Here is an 18,253-nt window from a genome sequence, read left to right as displayed (position 1 = left end):
TGCCTGGAGACCCAACTTCTCCCAAAGGTCACGTGAACTCTGAAGAAGTTGTACATGGAAATGTGGAAGAGAGACGGCAGGAGAACCTGGCGGAACTTACTTTCTTTCCGGGTTGGACATACACTGCGGGGTTCAGAACCAGTGGGAGGCTCCTTCTCCTCTGGGCCCAGCCTCACATCCTCACCCTGGGCTGGACCTCTGGTCCGAGAACGGTTCTGTCTTCTGCGTGCTGCCGGGAGGTCCCTCCCCCGCCCCACGGAGACGGGCTTGAGACTCTGCAATTGGCCGTGCCCGGGGCTGTGCTCTGGGCTCATCTGTGGGGCTGTAGGGAGGTAAGCAGAGGGTGACTGAGCTTCCTCGGAGGGACAGGAGCTCATGGGGACATAGTCCCAAAGGAATGGCAGCTGGGAAGGCCCACACAACAGATGGTAGATACCCTCCCACCCTCCCAATATCAAACTCCTCCCTCTCGCGTCCAGACCCGATGGCAGGGCATCACCACTCGCCTGGCCGAGATGAGTATTAATTACGGCGAGCGAGGAGCTGGGCGTTGTTCCTTTCTTCCGCCACATGGTATGTGAGGATAGGCCCAACCTGGAAACCTGATCAAAACCAGAGAGAAAGGCGTCTCACAAAAGCCCCTCGTGGTCGCCGGCCTTCAAAATTAACGGGGGCTAATCCCGCTGTTGAAAGAATCCACCTGCTCGTCCTCAGTGAAGCCCACCTCAGTAGAAACGCATGTAACCGCTACACGAAAGAACACGGGCTGTGCTGGATGCCATCTGTCACCAGGGAAATGCAGCCCCAAAGCAGTCAGCCTGCAGGGGGCAGGGGGCACTCTGGGGCCTCGAGGGCCACATCAGGCGCCCTTCCCACCGAGGAAAGCCCGGCAAGAAAACCCAGCAGCATGGGAGCGGAGCAAGGAGGTCGCAGGGCAAACTGACGTCTCCAGTGTGGAGACCCCGGGCCGACACAGAGACTCACGACGTCACAGGACAAACGCCCACTCAGAAGGCCTCCCGGGACCCTGACCTGGAACCGAGGAGCTGCTGGAGGTCCAGCCCAAGCCTTTGGGGACCAGACGGCGGTGGCCGGGCTGACGGACCCCCCACCCTAATCTCGGCAGGGGCCAGCCAGGCAGCCACCGTGCATGGACACCACGGTCCCTGCTCTGGAAACTCTGGGCGCCCGCAGAAGGCAGGCGGGCCGAGCACCCGCCCCACGGAAGCCGAACCCACAGCCCACGCCCACCTTCACCAAGGGCCCAAACCACAGATCCTGAAGCCTCCGGGCCGCGTGGCCCCGGACACCTCCTGGTCCTGCAGTGCTGACCCCCAGGGGAGCACTCTTAGACGGGGCGGCTGTAGAGAAGCTAAACAGAGGCAGCAGCACGAGGCTCCACTAGCAGCAGCTCAACCAGTTCTTAGACAAGAACTTAACACGTGACGATGCAACAACTTTCACATAAAAATTGATTTGTTATACTTACCGATTTTAATATTGGAGCTTTGTTATCTGATCAGTTTCAACTCTAGAATTGTCATCAACATTGGTAGCTTTTGTCTACATTAAAATTGAAAAAATCTTTTTTTATTTAAAAATTCCAGGAATCAGAAGAATCCAACATCGAATGTAAATGATGGGCTCTGAAGGGGGACCTTCCTTGGGCCGACGACAAGCTCCTCGTCTACAGCAAGCACCCGCCCGCTGGGTGATGGGGGGGGGGCGGGGGCTCAGAGCAAGCACCCGCCCGCTGGGTGATGAGGGGGGGCGGGGCTCAGAGCAAGCACCCGCCCGCTGGGTGATGGGGGGCCGGGGCTCAGAGCAAGCACCCGCCCGCTGGGTGATGGGGGGGCGGGGCTCAGAGCAAGCACCCGCCCGCTGGGTGATGGGGGGGCCAGGGGCTCAGAGCAAGCACCCGCCCGCTGGGTGATGAGGGGGGGCCGGGGGCTCAGAGCAAGCACCCGCCCGCTGGGTGATGGGGGGGAGCGGGGGCTCAGAGCAAGCACCCGCCCGCTGGGTGATGAGGGGGGGCCGGGGGCTCAGAGCAAGCACCCACTCGCTGGGTGACGCGGGGGAGCAGGCGCAGGGCTGCGGAGGGGAGATGGGAAATTTCTGCATCACCTGCTCGATTATGCTAAAACTGCTAAACCTGAAACTGTGCTAAAAATAAAGTCTCAACATTTAAAAAAATGATCTCCAGGGGCCCTCCCTCCCTCGAGGAGGCCCCGGGCTTCTGCGGGTTTGATCTCCAGGAGCACTGCAGGTCCTCACGGGGACGAGGAGAGGAAAATCTCTTTTGCTTCCTGCAGTGGGGAGAGAGAAGGAAGCCCCTGAGACAGAGCAGAGCAGCGGCGTGGCGCTGGGGTCCACTGGGCCACGTCGAAACCCGGCCCACCCTGGGAAGGGGGTGCCCCGCTCCAGCTGCTTAACTTCCCCGGGGAAAGGAAACAGTCCCCTCAGGTCCCTTTACCATCCCAAGGAGGGAACCAGGAAACCACTGCTCCCCTCGGCCACCGCCCCATCAGTGGGACGCACTGCTCCCCTCGGCCACCGCCCCATCAGTGGGACGCACTGCTCCCCTCGGCCACCGCCCCATCAGTGGGGCGCACTGCTCCCCTCGGCCACCGCCCCATCAGTGGGGCGCACTGCTCCCCTCGGCCACCGCCCCACCAGTGGGACGCACTGCTCCCCTCCGACCACCATCCCATCAGTGGGGCGCACTGCTCCCCTCTGGCCACCATCCCATCAGTGGGACGCACTGCTCCCCTCCGGCCACCGCCCCATCAGTGGGACGCACTGCTCCCCTCCGGCCACCGTCCCATCAGTGGGACGCACTGCTCCCCTCCGGCCACCATCCCATCAGTGGGGCGCACTGCTCCCCTCTGGCCACCATCCCATCAGTGGGACGCACTGCTCCCCTCCGGCCACCGTCCCATCAGTGGGACGCACTGCTCCCCTCCGGCCACCGCCCCATCAGTGGGACGCACTGCTCCCCTCCGGCCACCGTCCCATCAGTGGGACGCACTGCTCCCCTCCGGCCACCATCCCATCAGTGGGGCGCACTGCTCCCCTCCGGCCACCGCCCCATCAGTGGGACGCACTGCTCCCCTCCGGCCACCGTCCCATCAGTGGGACGCACTGCTTCCCTCCGGCCACCGTCCCATCAGTGGGGTGCGGGAGGCGAGGGAGAGTGGAATTGAGGAACAATTTTAAAGTTCATAGTCCTGGGCATGAATAGACTAAAGGACTGAGACCTAGTTAGAGGCTTACGGGGTTTCCCTCCTCCACCGCTCACCCCACCTCCCAAAGCCACTCACCAGTTCCTTCACCACTGCACCTCATACAGCTGTCAAGAAATCTTTACAAGGCCTACGAAAAAGACAAAAAAAAAAAAAGAAGAGACAGAACACAATCAGAACCAGAGGGAGATACGGCAGGAATGTTGGCATTCTCAAACCAGAAATTTAACCAAACCGTGGTTAATATGCTAAGGTCTATCGGAGAGCGTAGGTAGCCAGAAAAGAAAGATAATATAATCAAGAGACCAAAATTCCAAAGTTTTTTCTAGAGGTAAAAAAAAAATTATATAACAAATGCCTTCGGTGGCTCATCAGCAGAATGGGGAAGACACTCTGGGCTGAAGAATATGTCAATAGAAACTTTCAACACTGAAAAATCAAAGACAAAAAGAGACTAAAAACATGAAACAGAAAATCTATGAACTATGAGACCAACTACAAAGGCATAAAGAAAGAAGGGAAAGAACAAAATCAGATATGAAGAGATCATGACCTAGAATTTCCCCCAAACCAACTCACATACCCCAGAAATTCAGAGAAAATCAAGCAGGGTAACTGCCAAAAAACTTCACGTGAGTATCATTATGGAAGATTTTTGAAAAATCTTTAAGAAAACTAGAAAAAAAAACTATCAATGAGGAACAAAAGGAAAGAATTTCGTGTCGGGGGCTGGGGAGAAGGCGCAGTGGTGTTGTGGGTAGTGCAAGGCGTCTGCCCTGCGTGCAGCAGACTCATCCCGGTCCCCGGAGCTCATCAGGAGACCACTGAACTCAGAGCCGGGGTCAGCCTGGAGCATCTTCGGGTGTGGCCCAAAATTAAAGGGATTAAAAAAAGAATGACCTTTCAGTTGTCCTCAAAAACTACACCAACAAGAAGACAGGGTAGTGAAATATTTAAAGTAACAAGAAAAATAAAATCCATTCGCTCATAATTCTGTGTCCTGTGAAATTCCTCTGAAAAGTTAAGGATAAATAAAAACTTCCATGAACAAAATTGTGGGAATTAGTACATAGTGCAACAAAGCCTTGCAACAAAATTGAAAAAGAAGAGATTCTCTTCAGAAGTACAGGTTAGAAACCAGAACTATATCAAAGAAGAATTTTTGATCTGTCAATAAGTAAAGGTAAAATTAATACTATTATTTCTTATTCTTAATTGATCACAGGCAAAACTTTTTGCATAATAATGGCAAGGTATTTTATTATGCATATTTATTCATGTGTTATTCATATACACATATACACATTTAAGGTATTGGACTAGCTAGTAAGAGGTATAGTATTCATGGAAAACGGACCTGGATTGGTTATAAATACCTCACCAGGGATGTGGCTTAGCAAAACATACACCTTGTATTTATGAGGCTTGGGTATTGGACATAGCATGAAATATGTAAATATTCACTAAAACCTCTACAACAACCAATACATGTAAAAAAATGAAATCATACCATTCAGTTAAAACCACAAAATACAAAAAGTGTGTGAGACAAAAATAGGAACACTAAAAGGACATCAAATGAAAACTATTCAGTACATACTATCCCATCAAATACAGTACGTATTAATACAATTAAATCAATAATCACTTTGAAGTTCAAGGGCTTATATAAACAAAGGACAGATTGCAGTTAAGACCCTCTGGATTGTATACAAAGATCTACTTTTCAAACAAAGGCATGTGGGAGACACAGCAGAGCGGGAAGGGCGGTTGCCTTGCACACAGCCTGCCTGGGTTCAATCCCTGGCGTCCCCGATGGTCCCTCAAGCACTGCCAGGAGTGACTCCTGAGAGCAGAGCCAGGAGTAACCCCTGAGCAGCATTGTGTGTGAGCCCCTCCAAAAAACAAAAGCAAAGACACGGGCAGGCGTGACAGTGTATCAGGGCCCCTGGTCTTGATCCCCAGCATCCTTTAGGGTCCCTCCAAAACTACCAGGAGTGACCCCTGAGCATTTCTGGGTGTGGACCCCAAACCAATAATTAAATAAAGACATTCTATGTCTACAAATTACATGAAATAGATCAAAGCTTATCAAACTTAATTAACCTATGGCCTTCCCATATAATGAATTACTGATACCCCCTTACCTCGAAATCTCCCTTCTCTAAGCAGGCAGTGGTTCAGGTGCTTGCCTTGTGTGAGGCAGATCTTGGTTCTATCCCTGGCACCACATATGGTCCCCCAAGCACTGACAAGAGTGATTCTTATTTTCTTCTTTTTGGGTCATACCTGGCGATGCTCAGGGGACCATATGGGATGCTGGGAATTGAACCCGGGTCAGCTGCGTGCAAGGCAAACGCCCTACCCACTGTGCTATTGCTCCAGCCACACAAGAGTGATTCTTGAGTGCAGCTAGTTCCTGAGCACAGACAAGAGTGACCCCAACAAAAGAAAAAAAACGGTGAAAAGAAAGTGCCCCTAACTGCACCCAAGACTCAGATGCAATCAGGTGTCCAGCATCCCTGCGGCCAGTACCACCACTTTGGGAAACAGTGACCTATGTCTCTCAGCCAGTGAAACATAAACTCTGCCAAACTCACACCAGAAGGAATAAGCCATCTGGGGGGCCTATATCAACTGATCAATTGTCAATGATCACTAACCTGAAGCCGACTAAACATGAGAACCAGGTAAGTTCACTTGTCAAGTCTATAAAACTGTAGCACTGTCATCCTGTTGCTCATCGATTTGCTCGAACGGGCACCAGTAATGTCTCCACTGTGAGACTTGTTGTTACTGTTTTTGGCATATTGAATACGCCACGGGGAGCTTGCCAGGCTCTGCCGTGCGGGCGGGATACTCTCGATAGCTTGCCGGGCTCTCCGAGAGGGACAAGGAATCGAACCTGGGTTGGCCACGTGCAAGGCAAACGCCCTACCTGCTGTGCTATCGCCCTAGTCCTCTATAAAACATTAAAGGAAAATTTATATCAATTTGCTGTTATCTCTTCCAGATACAGAAACAGAGTCCTGCATCCCCGCATCCTAAGCCATTTTCCCAACTTTAAATATAGATAAAAAGATAGATTAAAATAGATTGAAATTAAAGTCAAAGATAGATTAAAAATAAGAATATGCCATACTGTCACAGTAAAAACAGTGGGAATAGGGGCTGGAGTGATAGTACAGAGGGTAGGGCATTTGCCTTGCACATTTGCCTTGCCGCTGCACTATTGCTCCAGCCCCACACGAGTGGTTCTTGAGTAGTAGAATCGATCAGGGTTCGATTCCCAGCATCCCATATGGTCCCCTGAGCACCGCCAGGAGTAATTCCTGAGTTCAGAACCAGGAGTAACACCTGTGAATCATTGGGTGTGAACCAAGAAGCAAAACAAAAACAAACAAACAAACAAAAAAAGCAAAATAGTGGGAATAGGTGTATTAATTTCAGACAAAGTAGACTTTGGAGAACAACAGCAAAAGGATAGAATGTTTCCCACATTGGTGAGGGTCAGTGCTCCAAGACAATGATCCTTAAAGCACAGTAGGAACACAACGTCGTCGAGATCCTTTGGAGTGGAAACTGGCAGAACTGCAAGAAGAAACAGATTAGCCCCAAACACAATCGAAGACTCAGAAATGGAAAGATACCACGGGACGGAAGTCAGGGAAGACATCTGAACCCACCACCCCCACCACCCACTGTACGGAGTGGGCGTGGACAGATGACGTCACTCACAACACCAAAACACACTTTCCTTCAAGCATAAAAAACATTCACCAAAAGAAACCACACGCTGGGTCCTAAAACACTTCCACAACTCATAAAATGTTTCTACTCTTGAACACAGTGAGGTATAAATCATTAACAAGAGCTTAAAAATCCCAAGCTATGTGGAAACTAAACAATGCTTTTCTAAATAACAAGTCAAGGAAGAAACTTCCATAGAATTTAAAAGTATTTTTCGTTTTGTTTTGTTTTTGGGTCACACCCGGCTATGCACAGGGCTTACTCCTGGCTCATGCACTCAGGAATTACTCCTGGCGGTGCTCGGGGGACAATATGGAATGCTGGGATTCGAACCCGGGTCAGCCGCGTGCAAGGCAAACGCCCTACCCGCTGTGCTATTGCCCCAGCCCCGAATTTAAAAGTATTTCAAGCGAAATGAAAATAAAGGTAAAATCCACCAACATTTGTGGGTTTGGGGTGAAAGCCTCGAGGGGGTCTTCACTACTGAGTGCAAAATTAGAGAAGAGGCAAAATCAATAACGGAAGTGTGCAACTCGGGAGACAAGAAACACGAGGAGATTAACTCCAAAGCAGAAGAGAGAAATAATGCAAATCAGAGCAGAAATCAGAGAAATTGAAAATAGGAAATAAAGAAAAAACAACAACAACAAAATTAGTTCATTGGGAAGATCAGTAAAAATCGCCAATTCTTAGTCGGTGACAGAATAAAGACTAACGAGGACGACACAGGGACCGGAGATAGCGGGAGGTTGAGGCACTTGCTCACCTGCACTCCGGGCCACCACCCCCGCCCCAAAGGGCGAGAGTGCAGATCACAGCCATCGTCAGCTCAGGGCGGGACGCGGGGCTGGAGAGAGTGGGCAGACGGAGGGCACTTGCCTTGCCTGGGGCCAACACGGATTTGGTCCTTGGCGCCTAACACGGACCCCTGAGCCCCACCCTGACCCTGAAAGAACCTCCCTTGCGGCACCGTAGGGAAGGACGAGTAAAGAGAGGCTGCTACAATCTCAGGGCTGGGACGGATGGAGACGTTACTGGGCCCGCTCGAGAAACTCGAGGATCAACAGGATGATGATGATGATGATGATGATGGTGATGATGATGATGATGATGATGATAGTGATGATGATGATGATAGTGATGATGATGATGATGATGATGATAGTGATGATGATGATGATGATGGTGATGATGATGATGATGATGGTGATGATGATGATGATAGTGATGATGATGATGGTGATGATGATGATGATGATGATGATAGTGATGATGATGATGGTGATGATAATGATGATGATGGTGATGATGATGATGGTGATGATGATGGTGATGATGATGATGATGATGGATGATAGTGATGATGGTGATGATGATGATGATGATAGTGATGATGATGATGATGATGATGGTGATGATGATGATGATGATAGTGATGATGATGGTGATGATGATGATGATGATGATGATGATGATGGTGATGATGATGATGATGCTGATGATGATGATGGTGATGATGATGATGGTGATGATGATGATGATGATGATGATGATGATGATGATGATGAGCCCCACCCAAAGTGAGCGAGACCTCGGTGGCAGGACCCCCAAGTCACTGCACACACATCTAACAGGATGTACGGGACAATAGGAGTATTATGAATGAGCATGCCCACATATTCTATTTCTTAAATGAAAAGGACCAGCCCCTATGAAACCTAATTCTCCAAAGTTCACATAGGAAGACCACCTAAGTGGCCAATGGCCCTTTAAAGATGGAATGAATGATTAACCATGTCGCTAAGCAGAAAGCATCAGGCCCAGATGGAATACTGATGATGGTGCCGAACACCTGAGGAGCAAGTGACCCCTACCCTGCTCCCACTCCCGGGAGACAGCGTGCAGGGAGTACTTCCCAACTCATTCTGAGTTCAGGATGATTTTAAATCCTGAAACAGACACTACCAAAAAAGAAGTACCCGCGAGCTGAATGCAACCATACAAGGATGATTTAAATGGACGAGTGCAGTACATCATCAGCTCAGTAAAGATGAAATCACACAACCATACCCACAGAAGTCAAAGTTATACAGTCCTACACAAAGCATCGTGCCAAACGCATCACCTATTCATTCATTTAAATAAAAAGCACTCGAACAGTGCGGCAGGGCTGGTGTTTGCTGGGCACACTCCCCACCTGGGTTTGAGCCTTGTGGTCCCTGGGTCCACGAGGGGTGATTCCTGAGTGCAGAGCCAGGAGTGACCCCTGAGCATCGCTAGGTGTGGCCCCCAAACAAAAACAAACAGAAAAGGCTCTCGGCAAATTATAAATAGACGGGAACTTTCTCAGTTTCGTGAACTTTAGGAATAAAACGTACTGTTAACCGCACTGTGAGAAACCAAACCAGAAAGTAAAACGCAAAACCACCAAATTCCCAGATGACACTATAAGTCACCACGTAGTGGTTTAGTTTTGGCGCCACACCTGGAAGTGCTCAGGGCTTAGTCCTGGCTCTACCTTCAGAGAGCACTTCTGGGCGAGCCCAGGGGCCCGTGTGTCGAGCCGAGGACTGAAGGCAGCGCTGGCTGCACCGTCGCTCCAGCCGCAGTGATAATGCAGGTAATCTGGAGTCAGGCGACGCAGGTTTCGACACGCACGTAAGATACTGCACTCGGAAGAGAACAGCCACCCACGGTGGACTGCATGAAAAATCACATTTCGTTCTGTGAAAGACACTATCAAGGTAACGCAAGCCCAGCCCAGCTTTATCCTGGCCCTGCACCCGGTCCCCGTGCAGAGCCAGGAGTGCTCCCTGAGCACTGCCTGGAGGGGGCCAACCCCCCCACCGCCCGCCCCCAAAACCAGAGAACCCGAGAAAACACTATCAGGGCCTCTGCTAATAACATGCACGGAGACGGTGAGAGACGGTGAAGAACCGCTCACAACACAGACCTAATTTCAAATTCTTTAATTTTGAAATTATGAGTATTCTATGCAGAATTAATTTTCTACCTTTTAAAAAAAAACAGTGATAAACACAGTTACAAGCTGTGCATGATCGGGGTTCAGTCATACAGTGTTCCGACACCCATCCCTTCACCAGTGCACATTTCCCACCCGCCCCCCAGTTACCCCAGTTTCCCTCCCGCCCCCGCCCCTGCCGGGCACTCCCCTGCTCGCTCTCTCTCTCTCCCCCCCTTTACCTTCGGGCGTATGGTTTGGGATGTAGATCTGCAGCATCATTGCGTGTGTCCCTTCCCTACCGTCCACACTCAGCTCTGGCCCAGGGCGGTCACTGGGCCCGTCTCTCTCCCACCTGTCCTCCGCCCCACGTGCCTGTGCAGGCTCACTTGCTGCCGCTCTGATCTTACTTCCCCTGAAACAGACGTCCTCGGCTGTCGGGGCCGCTGCTGGCTCGGGGGCCGCAGACACACGCTGGCCTGTGGGCCCTCGGGCCGTGGGCTGGAGCTGAGCTGGTCAGCGGGGGGTGCGGGGGCCAGCCTGGGCCTGGCAGCGCAGCTGTGGAAACCGGCCGTGCCTCTGGTGAGGCTGTGGGGGGAGGCGGGGGTTCCGGGGCCCCGCACACCCGCAGACACAGACCCCCAAGTGCCCCCCGGGGTCCTCACCGCCTTCTCGTTCACTGGGCACCAGTCGAGGCCCACAGGCTGCAGGCCTCAACCAAGGCCTCAGTGTGTGTGTGCGAGTGTGTCTGCGACTGTGTCTGTCGTAAAACTGCTTATTGTGGCGATGACCACGTAAGGCTGTGTCTGTGACGGTGTGACTGACTGTGGCACAGCCATGGCTGCAGGACACTGTGTGCCTTTGGGTTGTGGGACTGTGTGAGCCCGTCTGTGACAGAAGGCCTGTGTCTGCCACCTGCGACTGTGTGACCGCGGCTGTGACTGTGTGTCTGTGACTGGGAGACTAGGTGACTGTGACTCTGTCTGGGGCTATGTTAGATTGTGTGGCTGTGTGTATCTGTGTTGGTGACAGTGTATTATGACTGTGTGTATCTGTGACTGTCAGGACTGGGACTGGGACTGTGGCTGTGTGTTGTGATTACGTGCATCTGTGTCTGTGTGTGACTGTGGGCATCTGTGTGTGACTGAGTGATTGTGTGACTGTGACTGTGGGCATCTCTCTGTGTGTGACTGTGTGCATCTGTCTGTGTGTGACTGTGTGACTGTAGGCATCTGTCTGTGTGTGACTGTGTCAGTATGACTGTGTGTGACTGTGTGACTATGTAACTGTGTGCATCTGTCTGTGTGTGACTATGTGACTGTGTGCATCTCTGTGTGTGACTGTGTCAGTGTGACTGTGTGTGACTGTGTGATGGTGTGCATCTCTGTGTGTGACTGTATCGATGTGACTCTGTGTGACTGTGTGCATCTGTGTGTGACTGTGTGACTGTGGGCATCTGTCTGTGTGTGACTGTGTCAGTGTGACTGTGTGTGACTGTGTGATGGTGTGCATCTCTGTGTGTGACTGTGTCAGTGTGACTGTGTGTGGCTGTGTGACTGTGGGCATCTGTCTGTGTGTGGCTGTTGGTGTGACTGTGGGCACCTGTGTGACTGTGTGACTTTGTGCATTTGTCTGTGAGTGACTGTCAGTGTGACTGTGAGCATCTGTCTGTGTGTGAGTGTGTGACTGTGTGCATCTGTGTGTGACTATGTGACTGTGTGCATCTCTGTGTGTGACTGTGTCGATGTGACTCTGTGTGACTGTGTGCATCTGTGTGTGACTATGTGACTGTGTGCATCTCTGTGTGTGACTGTGTCGATGTGACTCTGTGTGACTGTGTGCATCTGTGTGTGACTGTGTGACTGTGTGCATCTGTCTGTGTGTGACTGTGTGACTGTGTGCATCTGTGTGTGACTGTGTGACTGTGTGCATCTGTGTGTGTGACTGTGTGACTGTGGGCATCTGTGTGTGACTGTGTGACTGTGGGCATCTGTCTGTGTGTGACTGTGTGACTGTGTGCATCTGTGTGTGACTATGTGACTGTGTGCATCTCTGTGTGTGACTGTGTCGATGTGACTGTGTGTGACTGTGTGCATCTGTGTGTGACTGTGTGACTGTGTGCATCTGTGTGTGACTGTGTGACTGTGTGCATCTGTGTGTGTGACTGTGTGACTGTGGGCATCTGTGTGTGACTGTGTGACTGTGGGCATCTGTCTGTGTGTGACTGTGTGACTGTGTGCATCTGTGTGTGACTATGTGACTGTGTGCATCTCTGTGTGTGACTGTGTCGATGTGACTCTGTGTGACTGTGTGCATCTGTGTGTGACTGTGTGACTGTGTGCATCTGTGTGTGACTGTGTGACTGTGGGCATCTGTGTGTGTGACTGTGTGACTGTGGGCATCTGTGTGTGACTGTGTGACTGTGGGCATCTGTGTGTGACTATGTGACTGTGTGCATCTTTGTGTGTGACTGTGTCGATGTGACTGTGTGTGATTGTGCATCTGTGTGTGACTGTGTGACTGTGGGCATCTGTGTGTGTGACTGTGTGACTGTGGGCATCTGTGTGTGTGACTGTGTGACTGTGGGCATCTGTGTGTGACTGTGTGACTGTGTGCATCTGTGTGTGACTATGTGACTGTGTGCATCTCTGTGTGTGACTGTGTCCATGTGACTGTGTGTGATTGTGCATCGGTGTGTGACTATGTGACTGTGTGCATCTCTGTGTGTGACTGTGTCGATGTGACTGTGTGTGATTGTACATCTGTGTATGACTGTGTGACTGTGGGCATCTGTCTGTGCCGGAGTGTGACTGCTCGTGTGAGTGCGACAGAAAGCCTGCCCGTGTGCTGTGTGACATGGCGACCCCACTGGCCCTACCGTGGGCGGGCCCCGGCGTGGCTCCTGTCCAAGGACCCTGGAAGCCAGGCGGCCCCTCCCGCCCAGGTGCTGCTCCCGGGCCCAGCCTGGCCCCTCCAGCAGCAGGGCCGAGTCACATGACCGCGCACTGAGCACGTTCCCCGGAGCCCCGGTGGTCTGGGACGGCATGAGCGGCTCTAGGCCCATTCTGCAGCGAGGAGCCCGCCCCAGGCGCCTGGGTGGGGGGCCCGGCCATCGCCTGAGCCCCTCGGGCTGACGCTGAAGTGCCAAGCACTGGCCCCTGCATCCGCGACCGTTGGCTCCGGGAAGCTCATTGGTAAGAGAGCAGAGGGGTCTGAATTGAGCACTGCTGATTAGTTGGCACAGAGCGATGCCCAGTGAGCTGGGGAAATCCACGGAGTGTCCTGGCAGCCGTCGAGAGGGCCTGTGTGGGAGGGCAGGCCGAGCGGAGCAGGCGGGCCGCGGTGTGCTGGAGAGAGTATTTCTGTAAGGCAGGATGCGACTTGCGAGAGGCATGTGTATTTGTCTCACTGCTCGGGGAAGCGTGTTCCTGGCGCTGTGACCCTCCGGGTGACAGGACGGCTCTGCTGGGCTGAGGGAGACGTACGCACACGGTCTCCCCACCCAGCTTTCGCCGACGGCCACAGAGAAGTTCTTCCCAGCACAGCCTCAGACACATTCGTGTCTTAAGAACTTTAAATACCAAAAATAGGCTTTACTAACCTAGTGTCCAGGGGATAACTTTGTAAAGTCTGTGAAATTGTAACTGGTTGGTTTTTTTTCTGGAGATTTTAGTTTTGTTTTGAGATTACAAATGTATACTGGGTTAAAAAAAAAAAAAAACAAACCTAGAACTTTTTAGTCTAAATTACTGCCAGAAGTGCCTCAGTAATGTGTGACCTGGTGGAGGATGGGAGCAGCGGGGAGAAACAGGCTAGAAAGGTGTGTGCTAAAGTAGTTTACGCTCGTCATTAGGTAGATATATAGAACAACAACAAAAATTGAGGCCGGTAATAAGTCTGTACACTTCTGCTTTACTGTGTGGTAATAAATCTAAATTCTCAGAAGTGAAACCAAGTCAGCAGGTAATCACGGGGGTATGTACCGCACGGCTAGGTTTTAGGAAAGACCCCGCCTCTGTTTCTTACCCGCAAACACTCGTCTCATCCCGTGGGTGAGAGCAGAGACGTGGCCAACTCTCTCCTGAAGCAGAGTGAAGAACTCACGACTTTTCCTGAAAGGAAAACACAGGTCTGTTCCCGGGCCGGGCGCGGAGGGCGTCTCCCGGTCCAGCCTCTCTCTTCCCGGGGACACGAGCCCTGGCCCGGGGCTGGCGGCTCGCACCCTGGATGCTCAGGCTGACTCCGAGTCAGCTGCAGCCTTGGCACATTAGAAGCCTTCACGACCCCCTCCTGGAGGTCACCCCGCTGGGTCACGCCCCACGGCTGAGGAGTCTCGATGCAGAGGGGAGGTTCCAGCCCGCGTCACTGGGCGCGTGTGGGGGCACCCAGCACCCAGCACCTCCCGGGGGTCTCTGGCACAGGACCCTCGGCCTGAGACTCCCCGGAGCCCCAGGCCTCTCCAGCAGCACCAGGAGGCGCAGGGCCAGTCCGGGGCGTGGACCCCACCTGGCCGGCTCAGGGACACTGGCGCGGCTGGAGCCCCACCGTCTCCCCAAAAAGGGGAAAAAGCAAAGAAAATGGAAGTAACTCGAGTCCTTCAGTACCTCGACGGCTCTGCAGGCGGCCGATGACTCCAGCTTCCGGTGTCCAGGCGAGGGCCGGGAGACTGGCCGCTGCAGCCTGGGAAAGCGTTGGGCGGGAACGGCAGTCACTCTGGCTTGCGGCTCCCTCCTCAGCCACGGCAGCTGCTCTGCCAGCGGCCTGTTAGCCTGCTGTGCCCACTTTCCCTAGGCCTCATGGCTTCTGCGTTTGTGTGGGGGGTTGGTTCAGGGGCCGCAGCTGCTGTGCTCGAGGGCTACTCCGGGCCTGCACTCGGGCCGACCCCAGCAGTGCCAGGGGGAACCTGCGCCGTCTGCATGCAAGGCCCTGCCTCAGCCTCCGCTTTCCCTATGAACGCGGCGGGTGAGGAGAACGAACACGGGCGTGCCGGCGAAAGCGCTCATGGAAAGTGAGAGACACTGGGCCAACGTGGAGACGCGTCTCTCAGAACACTTGGTGTTGCGAGCAGGGCTCGGGCTGGGGGTCCTGCCCCCGCCCCCAGCACCGTCAGCTGTGGTCCTGTCGGCCCCAGAGCACTGCAGGGAGCCCTGCCCCCAAGGAGGGAAGGAGGGAGGAGAGAAAGAGGAAGAGAGGGGAAAGGAAGAAGAGAGGAGGAAAAGAGGAAGTAAGGGGGATGAGGAAGAGAGGAGGAAGGGAGAAGGAAGAGGGAAATGAGGGGGGTAGAGGATGGGAAGACAGAAAGAGGAAGGAAGGGGAAGGAAGGGAGGAGGGAGAGAGGAAGTAAGAGAGGAGGGAGAAAGGGGAAGGAGGATGAAAGGAGTAAGGGAGGGAGGGAGGAAGGAGGGAAGGAGGAAGGGAAGGGGGAGGATGGAGGGGGGAGAGAAGGAGGGAGGGAGGGAGGGAGGGAGGGGGAGGGAAGAGAGGAGGGAGAGGAAGGAGGGAGGGGGAGGAAGGAGGGAGGGAGGAGGCCGGGAGGGGGAGGAGGAGGGAGGAAGAACCTGTGGTCACTGCGCCTTCCTGTAGGACAGGCGCTTTTGGGTGCTGAAGTCCCGCCCCCAGTCCAGACAGGCTCAGTCTCCAGGGCCGTGCAGCCCGCCCTCAGGGGCTTTCCCGCTGAGCCGGCTCCCCCCTCTCACCCCTCACCAGCGCCCTTTGTCCGCCCCCCACCGCCCCCCCCCCCCGCCCGTGTCGACTTATTGTAGCTTCTGGAAATTTAAATTCACATCCACTTTCCCCCAAAATTACCATGAAGAACAGCGACCTCAAGCAGCGAGCAGTGTGGGGCCGCACAGCCCGGCCTGCCCCCTGCCCGCCCCCCGCCCGCCCCGCCCGGCCTTCTCCTCACTCACCGGCCTTTGTGCCGGGCCTTCCTCAGGACCCTGCTGGGTGTCCACGGGGAGTCTCAGTGCTGGCCACGTGTGCCGGTCACTCCCCGCAGCCTTGCAGGCGCGCTGCCCTGGGCCTCTGGGCGACCGGCCTGGCCCCGAAAGCCTCCCCGGGAAGCAGCTCGGGGCGACGAGCCTCCTGCGAGAGTGCTCGGGCCGGGTGCAGCCGCACGTCCCGCAGAGCCGAGGGCTGGTCAGGCCTGTGGAGTGGCCGGGAGTCTCGGGTGAGGGGAACCACGGCCCAATTCTGTCCACACGTAGGTCCACTGTGAGAACCCCAGGCTGCCTCCTGACGGGCGTGGAGAGAGGCCCTGGGTGGGAGGCGGGGCCCGGGACCCCCCTTTCGTGCGACTCTCACTCACGGCCTCACACGGGCGGAGGCGAGAGTTCCAGCAGGCGCTGCTGAACCCGTGACTAGCAGCACCAAATAAAGCAACGGGACTGAGCACTGCGGAAGAAAAGAAGTTGGGAGTAAAGACAGAGTTATTACCTCGGTCTCCCTTGGGGAGACATTTAAAGAGCATCTCGCTTCCGATTGCCTGAGAAGTTGATGTTTTGAAATTCCTAACTAATACAAAAGCAAAACCATCTAATCCGGTACCAAATAAAAATGCAAATAACTTACCTGGTTGTTTAAAGTATAGGCTTATAGTTAAAAAAAAAAAGTGTCAGGGCCACACCCAGTGGGACTCAGGGATCATTCCTGGCTCTGCACTCAGGAGCCCTGTGGAGTGCCAGGGATCGAACCCAGGTCGGCCGTGTGCAAGGCAAGTGCCTTACCCGCTGGACTATCGCTCCAGCCCCAGGCTTATCCATTTTTAAGGTGTGCAAGTGTGGATTGCTTTCCGGAGTGTGCAGGCTCTGTGTCCACGGCAGCCGGTGATGTTCCAATGTGACGACCGTTTGTCAGAGGACCTGGAGGGAACCCAGAAAGCTCTCCGTATCTCATTTCCATTTCACAGCGACTCTTGGAATCTAAAATAAGGGTTGCAGCATTGAAAATACACAGTGATATCATCTTATCGTATGTGAAAGTGAATGTGGCTTCTTTAAAAGAACCAGCGCTACGGAACAACCTGAGAAATAACCAACACTTGTATTCTACTCAGACTGGGACACTTTTGGCATTCAAATGCCATTAAAATTCATTAATTGAGTCACCAAGTGATCATGGTTTTACAGTGGACTTTAAAAGGAATTATGGGATAACGGTAAACAGCTCTCAGATCTGCTGTTAAAGATTTATAAATTATCTGGAGGAATCGGTCCATAGCCAAGTCTCCGAGTCTAAAAATGGTGCAAACTTCTGAGTACGCAGAAACGTTAAGCTGGAGGAGATTAAGCCGAGAAGCCTCTTGGTGTGAGAGATCGTAAAGACGGCAACTGAGGTTCTGCCTGCACTCGGGAGGAGGCTGCCGTGGACGGGTCACCAGACTCCGCACGCGGGCGAGGGCCTCGTCCAGACAGGCTCTCCGTGACGCACGGGGAAACCCCAGACTGCTGATTCTTAACGCCAAAGCACAGAGAGTGGTCAGGACGGGCAGAGCGGGGAGGTGGAGCGGGGCGGAGGGCGGCACCGCCAGCCCCGCCCCGGCGGGCACAGAACCGTCAGACTCGGGCCGGACTCCCAGACGGACGCGCCACGACTGCTCTGAGAGGTGGAGCAATAGCAAAAGAAAGTCACGACAAGGTGGGAGCAGGCCGAGAAGCAGGACGCCTTCCCCAGCGCGTGAGGCTGCCCCAGGAGAGGCCACGCACGGGAGGGACAGGGAGACCGAGCGGTCCTGCCCACAGCACCCGCCTGGCGACAGGCCACAGGCTGCTCACCCCGGCACCTCCCTGCCAGTGCTCTGTCCGCAGCCCACAGCGGCCGGCGGGCGCCCTGGGGGCGCTGGGACAGTATCTGTCGCTGGCCTGTTCCCCTCAGCCCTAACACCCTCCCACCCCTCACACACGCCCTCCTGTCCCTCACATCACCTCCTGTCCCCTCACACACCCTCCTGTCCCCTCACACACCCTCCTGTCCCCTCACACGCCCTCCTGTCCCCTCACACACCCTCCTGTCCCCTCACACACCCTCCTGTACCCTCACACACCTTCCTGTCCCCTCACACACCCTCCCACTCCACACGCCCTCCTGTCCCCTCACAAACGCCCTCTTGTCCCCTCACACACCCTCCTGTCCCCTCACACGCCCTCTTGTCCCTCACACCCTCCTGTCCCCTCACACGCCCTCCTGTCCCCTCACACGCCCTCTTGTCCCCTCACACACCCTCCTGTCCCCTCACACACCCTCCTGTCCCCTCACACGCCCTCCTGTCCCCTCACACGCCCTCCTGTCCCCTCACACACCC

At 54.0% G+C, this 18,253-nt stretch overlaps 1 long non-coding RNA gene across 2 annotated transcripts; it reads right to left on the bottom strand.

The window, feature by feature from the left end:
• Positions 1-2,097: 2,097 nt before the first annotated feature.
• LOC129405731 (uncharacterized) lies at positions 2,098-16,830 on the bottom strand. Of its 2 annotated transcripts, XR_008630743.1 has the most exons (5): positions 15,864-16,830; positions 14,559-14,634; positions 13,981-14,066; positions 3,321-3,372; positions 2,098-2,306 (listed from the first exon to the last, which is right to left on the bottom strand). It is a non-coding gene; the product is annotated as an uncharacterized LOC129405731 (long non-coding RNA). The 2 variants fall into 2 exon arrangements; XR_008630742.1 differs by lacking the exons at positions 2,098-2,306; positions 3,321-3,372 and adding an exon at positions 12,490-13,301.
• Positions 16,831-18,253: the final 1,423 nt, after the last annotated feature.

The sequence above is a fragment of the Sorex araneus genome, chromosome 6 (assembly GCF_027595985.1).
Source record: "Sorex araneus isolate mSorAra2 chromosome 6, mSorAra2.pri, whole genome shotgun sequence".
Taxonomy (NCBI): Eukaryota; Metazoa; Chordata; class Mammalia; order Eulipotyphla; family Soricidae; genus Sorex; species Sorex araneus.
This window is presented reverse-complemented; position numbering and strand designations above follow the sequence as displayed.